The 9,328-nt window shown below is 42.8% G+C and overlaps 1 long non-coding RNA gene across 1 annotated transcript; it reads left to right on the plus strand.

Moving 5' to 3' along the window:
• Positions 1–181: 181 nt before the first annotated feature.
• Positions 182–8,962, plus strand: LOC115350564. The gene is made up of 3 exons (XR_003926500.1): positions 182–459; positions 3,015–3,152; positions 8,582–8,962. It is a non-coding gene; the product is annotated as an uncharacterized LOC115350564 (long non-coding RNA).
• Positions 8,963–9,328: the final 366 nt, after the last annotated feature.

The raw sequence follows: 9,328 nt of genomic DNA on the forward strand, positions 1-9,328 counted from the left end.
GAAATAAATGCTTCATGAAATAAATGCTTCAGTTGTGAGCGTGACTAAAGAAAGAAAATAAGCGGACTCTTTATTGCACAGGCTAACGGCAACAGCAGTGAAAGTGCATCGAAGCGAGCTGGCTGCCTTGCTCCGACCGCGACACGCAGGCCTTACCTTTGAGGTCTTCTCCTTGCTGCCACAGAGCGGAGGAGCCATGGCTTTGCCAGCCGGGGCCGTGGGGGGATCCGTGACCCCCGGGACAGCAGTGGCCGGCTTGGCCTGGCTCCCCTGGGCAGCCCAGGCGGCCTGGCCTGCGACGGGAGCTGCAGCGTGCCCCTCGGGTTGGCATCGGGTCAAAGAGCCGCAGGAGCGTGGCCCTGCGCCCCTCTCCCCTGCTGTGGCCATGACACCTCCCATGCAGAGCGCAGAGGTGCGACGGAGGGGTTTCTGTGAGCTTTTCCCAAGGACAGAAAGCAGGTACATGGGTGGAGGTAAGATGCCATGGAGAGAAGATGACTATATACAGCACACAGCTGTTATTTAGGAAGATGAGGGTCCCGCCACGGTATTAGCTCTGAAAACAACAGTGCCTCGCACGTGCAGTTCAAAGTCTTTCCATTTGTCTGGTGGTGTGTGGATCAAAAAGCAGAGGCTCAAGCCGTAGCTTAACTCTGTAGGAGTTTGGGGACTTCACAGTGCTCTTCTGTAGGCTCTTCCCAAAAAGACCTGCAAGTGAATAGGGTAGCGTTTGCCTTTATGCCCGAGGTGGAGCACTGATCTTCTGAATGTTTTAATCCACTTATTTCTTGTCTTTTAGTTTGAGTCATTTACCTCAGGAAAAAATTATATGACCAGAGCCCCCCCCCCCCCCCCCCCCCGAAATCTTAGCGTGATGGTGACAGCGATAGGATATTTTTCTATTTAATTTTTATTTTTTGTTCACTTCCTCACATGGATCCTCTACATAAAAGGCCAGCTTTTCTGAACAGCCTGTCTAGTGCCTTGTTTCTACTCTTGGCTAGTCAGTAAGCAGGTTTTCAAGTATTTTCAGACACCTCATTTCCCTTCTTAGTTTCTGTTCCTGCCCCCTATTTCACTCATGTTATCTCCTCCTAGATATCTTTTACTCCTGACTAAGCTTCCCGGAGCCAGGATTTCCCTTCTCTGTGTCAGAAACCTTCTTTAGACTTAAAATGAGGAGATAAACCAGCATGCAGTTTTCCCAGGCGTCACCAATTAATATTTAAGCATGTCAGGAAAATCCTGTTATTAGAAAGATCTCCTCCCAACTATAAATTGGATGTTGTTAGCAGTTTGAAGGTTTCAAATGCTGTTAACCTGTTGGATGAGTTGACAGAGTGAAGGCACACCTTGAAGTCTGAAAGACTTGAACATCTGAACCACAGGTGTCAGATAAGTCAAGACCATTGCCAAGTCTCATCCAGCAAGTTATACCACAAACATACAAGGAGCCACAAAGATTTTCCTCTATCAGTTGGTACATGCATTTTCTTTTGAAGCATCCAGTTCTGCTTTCAGATGCTTCTTGATAGGTGTACATTTTTTCAAGAACATGTTTCATGAGCCAGAATGCTTCTAGCTAACGTAACACATTGGGCTGGCAGGAACCGACAGGATTTTGAAATGGCATGTGTTTATCTGTGCATGTGTTCTCCCAGGAAAATGGGAGGAGATAATCAAGTGAGCACTTTTTAATCTCCCACAACTGAAAGAAGTATTTGTATGAGGGCACCAGGGCTTACCTTTTGTTCTTCTCATAGGAATATTAGATTCCCACTCTCTTTTTCCAATATGCATAATATTTGCAGGCTAGATTTTTCCTCAGAACAGATTTTTTTAAACAAAAATGCAAATGTGATCATGCAATGAGGTCACCTTCTAAAACTCAGCTGCTATGCCGTGGCATGTATGTGTCACGAAGATGGATTTTGCATGACATTCTTACCAGTTTGCTTGTCCACCAGCAAGCATTGTCCCATTAAGTCAACTGGATGTACATTGTGGGGTAAAACAACTGGGAGCTTGTGTTCTGTAACTGCCAGAAGGGACTTTGATTTCAGATATCAGTATCTGTGTATGAATGGACATTTTGTGAGTGTGTGTAATTTACTCAAGCATAAGTTCCCTTACCAAAGCTAGATACGGCAACAAAACTATAGGTGTCAGCAAAGAAATGTCTGGTATGTGGTGTTTTCTGTTGATTCTCTTATCTCAGTTCCTTATTACGTTGGTGGTTTTTTTTCCTCAGGAATAGACAGGAAAATAAGTGTTATCACTATGCAGCTGGTGAAAGTGTTCACAAAACACTCATTTAGTGCACTACACACAGGACCACAGTTTAGCCTGCAGAACATGGAATGTGTGGTCTGTAGAATGCCACCTGCCATCTACATAGCCCAAGCTAATAATGCCGTTGCACTTTCAAATGCTTGGAGGTGCATGTACTTTTTGAAGGCAAAGACAAAAGGTTTGTAGTAGTCACCTGAATCTGTTCCTTAAAAGGCATTATTTAGGCAGATTATTTAAAAGGCAGAATAAAACTACACTGGATGAATAGGTTAACTGGGGTCAAAGAGGTGACTGGAGCTGCTATTTCCCTTCCCTGTGGCAAAAGAGGAGCGATAGAGCAGGACATAAAGGAAATGTTTTCTGAAATGCAGAGCAGGAGGAGTAGCCCTTGCTATGGGTGTTGTCATAGGCAAATGAGGGTAAGAAAGGAGGATTTTTGTGATGAAGGAAGAAGAAAATGTAAAAATATATTAAAAGAAGAATAATAGAAGAGATTGAGGGAGGAATAGAGAGGCAGGAAGGAAGGAAGGAAGGAAAGAAGGAAGAAAAACAGACTAATGCAGAGCTTGCCTCAGTATGGTGCACAGAAGACATAGGAACAGGAAAGATTATGAAATCAAGTTAGGGAGGTGAAAGGTCATATAACAAATGCCCATAATTAGTTGTATTTTCTTACAGTGTAATAGGTAAAAATAATTTGACAATGCTACTGTTACATACAGTTTACAGGCCCTGATGGTTTCAGCTGCAGTGAAGAAGAGCACCTGCAGGAAGCTGGCTATAGTAACTTGCTGCTCAGCTATGCCATCCCTGTGAAAGTGATAATAGCCCTTTATGCTGCAGCCCCTATAGAAGATCAGGTGAGTGGAACTCAGCTCTGCCAGGCGCTCCACTGCACACAACATACCCCAAAAGAAATCCACCACTGCCTTATGTTCGTCACTAGTTCTCTGCCATCAAATTATTCATTGGCTTTCTCCGGCATTTTGATGTCATTTTGTGCTGTGGTTGGGCTAGAAATTCAGCTGATAGGCAGGAGCACAGGAAAATGTTCTGTGTCTCTAAGTCAATTAGAGTTGGAGTTTTTGATGGTTTATTTTCCAAGAGGTTAATATCATAGATACTTTTCACTAGATCAAATCATCCCATTCCTTGAGCTAACAATTTTTCAAAAGCTCAGACAGCATGGACCCCATTCTGCAAATTAAGGTATGACTCCGTGAGTGATTTGGCCAAAGGTCACCCTGACAGCAACCTGTAGTCACGTAGTGAAACCTGTCTGTGTCTCTTGAAGGTCCAGAAGAATGTACTGTATGAAGTTTTCGGTTAGCACATACTATCTCACTTGAGGATTTATTGTCATGCCTCAGAGTCAGCAGTAGTGGCTATAATATATGTGATGCTGAATCAGCCACCTGGTTGAGGAGCTGTGTAAAACTCCTGTTTGTTATAACTCACTGAAAAGATAACACTAGCAGTACAGCATGCACTTTAATGTATACCAAACCCATGAAATCTTCCTGTTCATCTCATGCTAAAAAACAACAACCATTGATTTCAAGGGAAGTACTGTGTCAGCAAAACTAATAGGGTTTGGTCTAAATATATTTGGCTCTAGAACTCTGCACAATACAGGACGTCTCTAAGGAAGTGGTCATCTAAACTACATGGCCACATCCCCAGCAAGGTCAATAGCGTTGGTCATGGCACTTCCACTCACTTCAGGAAGGGCCCAAATTTCACCCAGAAAAAAAGAAACAAATGGCTTAGATGGTGGAGCCAGGAGAATAATATCTGCTTTTGGCTGACTAACGGCATCACCTTAGTGACACCATGTCTCTGTGGCTGAGGTATAAAGCTTATCTTCCTTTGCATATGCTCATTAATATGCCGATGAGATCTGTAATATAGGAGATTGTTGTTATCATTATAATAACAATATAGCAACGAAGAGGAAAATTTTTGCCAAAAAAAGTAGAAGCAGGACACAAGTAACACATGATATAATGCTAATGGTGTATGCCAGACCTGCTATCCTTTCTCTTCAAGCAAGGACTGCCTATGTCCTGCTGGCAAAAAGTGTCTGGAATGTGTTCTGTTTTACAGATGAAATAAAAGTAACCCAAACAACTGAACAAAAATTACAACTATTCACCATCAGGCAAAGAAACAGTACCCTTCACTATGTCCTGATCTCAGCTGAGGTCAGTCTCTAGCAAAGAAAATCTAGAGAATGATACCTAAATTACTGGGCAGTGCCTTCACATCAGCGAATCAGCACAAGGCCTTCTATGGGATCATGACATGGCCATGACATGGATCATGAGAAGCCAAAGGTAGATCTAATAAATCATGAGAATGATGGCATTAGAAAAAATGTCTTTTGAGTAAGTACATCAGCAGCACATGTTTTAACACAGACCATACCTGCTGCAAACTTGGCAGAGTTCCCTTTTTTGACAGCTCCTCCAGCTGCTGTATGGGTCAAATATCCAGTCCTGTGGGTCAAATATCCATGTCTTATGGATCTCAGTTGAATCTCATAGTTTTTTCTTCCCTTGACTTTTCTGGTGAGTTTCATGTGAACAGACTGTTCACTGTGATCCCTTGATGGAAATCCAGACCACTGCCTTAACCCCTACAGCTAGTGATGAACCATGACCCTTCTTCACCAAAATGCCTGCATAGCTTAGGCAATTCTTGTCATCCCCAGAACCCAACCACTATGGTCGCTTTGTGTTAACAGTTCAAGTCACTGAAGACTCATGATAAATGTAGCATATATTGCTGCCATTCAGGATTCATACAGGATTCCAAGATAGTATTACTCCGCTTGGCAGGACAAGAGATGCATAAATATAGACATAGTAATAAAATGTATAATGAAGTGCATTTTTGCAGCCTTTTCCATTTCATTTTCTCTGTTGCGTTGACTGGCTGGTCTCTGTTTTGAAGCCCATTTGTCTTTTCCAAAGCTCCTTTTAAACTCCTGTTGTATAACTTTTGCCCTCTTGCTCTTTTTGCTTCTACCCACACACACACTTCTGCAACGCAGGCAGGTAGTATGACTGGCTCCTCTCAGCTCCAGCCAATTTCTTTACCACAGTCACTATCCAAAGTACAGTCTTCAGTGTTAATAACTGCTATACTGGATCTGATAGCTGTTCCTTGGGTTGTAGTTGCATAAGATGATAGACTTCTCACCTTGCTAACCCAGCAAATCCTGCACAAATGTTCATATAGGCACAGGAGGGACAGGAGTATATAGCAAGGGACACTTGGGGGATAGGACTTCCCTTATAAATGGCAGCTAACAATTTTGTCAGGCAAAAGTGAATCTGGAACCATGAGGGCACAAGGAACTCTTGAGGGGACAATGAACAGTGTGGCATAAGGGTAAAAGTAGGGCAGCTTGACCACAAAAGCCATCTTCTTGTGAAACTGCACCTTAGGGATGTTATTAATGCAAGTCACATAAAAATACTGACAATCATGGCAATTTTCATACCAGCATTACAGCAACCTAATTTTACAGGTATAAGTGTCATAAAGAGGTTTCCCTAGTGCTCATAACAACTCTGTTTGGGTGAATTTAATGGAACTCTATTGCTACAGCAGGAAAAGTAAAAGTTTCCAAAATGCCAGAAGTCACACTCTCTGACATCTGCCAGGAGGGAAGCAAAACAACATCTCAGCAACTCCAGTGTGGAGCTACCTGTTATATCTGGATTTGATTCCCTCTGTAAAGTTGACTCAGAAGTGTTCTTCTGGCTTGCCTTAACCATTCATCTTTGTGTGTCAGCTCATGCAGCCCTTCCAAAGCCTTGGTGAGATGCCATCACCCTCAGAGATGCTGGAGAGCTGCAGTGGATAAAAATAACTTATTAGTTAGCGGCTGACACTGGTTGTAGTCACTGCAGATGAGTTGCAAACAATTTCTCTGCAAAGATCTGCTCACCTCCAGAAGAAATATGTTTAAGCCTGCAGATTCTTGCTACAATTATCTGCCATCCCTTTCTGGTGGTCATTTCTGCTTTCATGGCATTATTACAGGACTGGCATTGTCATGACTGACACACTGGAAGCCAATAACTATGTCCCCAAGGGAAGGCAAAGGTCGTAGGAAGCAACCTTGTTTCTAAACTTCGGCATCTCTGGTGAATATTTATCCATTTGCAATCTGAAATAGTGAGGCTGGAATGAGTCTGGGCAGCTTTGTCAAGAACGGGCAGGGTGGCAGTGACCTAGTCTGTCCCAGGCCCGCCGGCTGGCTGCAGGACAACAGGCAGGAGCACGGTGATGGGCTATGAAATGCAGGGGGAGGACAGCCAAGCCTTGCCACCCTGGGTGATGCAGCTGTCAGGTGGCTGGATAGTACTGATGTCATCACTCTGTGATTACATTGGAAGGAAAAAGCGTTGTGCATTTTCTTGCTCAGATGAGGGTTTTGCCAGTGCAGGAGTTCTGTGTCAGCATCTACTGCGGCCGAGTAGGTCGGTTCGGCTGGCGTACAGCACGGCGTCAACAGCTTTGCGAAGCACTCGCATTCCCTGGCAGGAGCTCAAGGAGCATTTCCAGCAGCCTCCAATTACAGTATTAATTACAAGAGACTATCAAGTTCCCCGGAATAGGCCCAAGCTTCCTTTTGCATGCAAACTAGCAAGGACTTTCTTGTCCATGCAGGTAGGGCTCTCTTCAGAATATCATCAGCCTATTTATACATCACCCATCGCTGTCAACTTCCTTAAACAATGACACCTTAAAACATTGTTGTGCATGCAGAGCACATGCCTTTCAACAAGCAAATGTCAAGTTGAATGAACTGCCAATCTGGAGGTTTTGAAAGGATATTTTAATGTTAATTTTGGTGATTAGTGGCTTCTTTCTACTTCTGTCCCATACATGGCCTTTTATGTGATAAACTCTAGAGTTCTAATAATACAGGCACAATAACACCTTGAAGAGAAGCATCAGGTGCCTTACCCAGATTGCAGATTGCAGCGCTAACTGGCAGAAATTAGCAGATTGTCTTCAAGCAATATTTGTGCCTCACTGCGGAAAGATTATGGCAAGAAATGCCCATGCTGGCATGGAGCTAGGCTTTCCTTTCACTAGTCAAAAAGCAGGTTATTTTGCTGCTTTACTAGTGGTGTGATTGCTGATCCACTGCTGATACAGGAAGCTCTGAATATTAAGTGGCCTGAATCTCTTCTTGCTCTCTTCAACTTGGATACCTGAAGACTTGAAGACAAAATTAAGTACTTATGGTGGGATACAGCTTACTGGTCTTCTACTATCTCAAAGTCAGAGGTGAAGTCCAGAGCTAACCATCCTATCAGAGGAGTGAAAGAAAGGCACTTTCAGAAGGCAATTCATCCTGAGATTTCTACCTAGTCCTCTCCACTGGCTGCATAGAAAACTTGTATGATGGACCATTGGCTAGACACTGAATTTTTTTTACCCCTGTTGGTCTGACTGTGGCTTTTGATTCTCTGCAAATAATACTAAGAATGTGCCCCAGCTTCAGTCCTGCGGAAACGAAATAACTGTGTCTGAATGCTGGTGTAAGCCCAGACTCTCCTTATACTCATGGGTAAGGGGTAAAAAAACCAGGATGTTTGATTTTACAATTAATTAAATAACATGTTTTATTTTCACAGTAAAACAATCCACTTGTTGCCTGTAGGCATGTGACATATCATCCAGACGCATATCATTTTGGGTGACATATCATGGACTTGCCAGTTGCAAAGTTAGAACTGCCCAAGGGCTAGTTTATTTTTTGCACCTGAATCAGAACTTTTAGGTTTTCATTCATAAGTCAATGGTGCAGTCTAGCTCATACCTGCTTCTTCTGTCTCCTCTTCTTCTGTGTCTCCTTTCTTTATTCATTTTGTCACCTCCTCTCCATCTTCCCATGCAAATCCATCTCTCAGAGGTACGTGTTTCACTCTATCAGACATACGCCTACTTGGGATGCATTACTCACCTCCTCAGATACCAATATTAATCAAATTTTCTTTTAGCATGATGGGGTTTGTACAATTTCTATTATCAGTAGCAGAGATATTATGCAAGCACACCACCATGGGGATATCGGCTTGTGTCCGATTCATTGAAATGAATAGTTGTTTTACGAGAAACTTGAGCGTGAGCAGGAATATGTGTATTAAGCTCCGTTCTCCAAAGTGTCGGGCACTGGCTCGAAGATGTGCTGAAGTGCTCGGTGATTCACGGCCAGAGTTTCTGTGTTTTACAAGGTTGAGCCAAAGTTCCTTTCTTTTTTCAGTCACTGAAGTTAACAGAAGCACACACGGATGGGTATTGCAGCGTATATTAACTTCAGCTGAAGAAACAAGATGGTTGCGAAGAAAGAGGAAAGACAACTCTCACTGCCTCAATCAGAGAGGAAGGATGCATTGAATTCCTGAATTTGGAAGGAGAGAATAAGAATTAATCCCCTCCTAATCGCTGTCGCAGCCCCATTCTGCCTTGTTTTCCTCCAGATGGTTAAAGGGCCGAGCGATGGGCAGTTCTTTAATATGCAGAGCTACCACGGCCCTGTCTTCTCAAAGGTGAAAGTGGCTTAGCAAATATCTAGCTTCTCTAAGAACAGCTTATGGTGTGTATTTGAGTGAAGGATTTTTTCGGGAAAAAAAAAAAAAAAAGAGTCCTCGGTTTAATGGGTAATTTCCCTTGAAAATGGTAAACTGCAAATTAAATGGAAAAAAGCAATTAATTATTGAAATGATAATATCCTTGTAAAGGTTAAGAGGTAATATAAATGAAGTTCCTGTGAGCACATTAATGGAATTACTATCTTCTCCTTTAAAAGTGGCAACTGTAACGACCTTGCTAATTAGCTTTTTCATCGCGAAAAGGAATATTGAAATATGTAGTTATATTGCAGAAGCACAATCTATGACTAGGTTATTTTGCTACAACGTAATATAGAGAGAACCCTTTTACATGCAGTTGAGAGCTCTTCCCAGAGCACGCAGCTTTTGGTGGAAGCAGGAAACTGCATTTGAATGAC

This window comes from Aquila chrysaetos, chromosome 14 (assembly GCF_900496995.4).
Source record: "Aquila chrysaetos chrysaetos chromosome 14, bAquChr1.4, whole genome shotgun sequence".
In the NCBI taxonomy this organism is placed as follows: Eukaryota; Metazoa; Chordata; class Aves; order Accipitriformes; family Accipitridae; genus Aquila; species Aquila chrysaetos.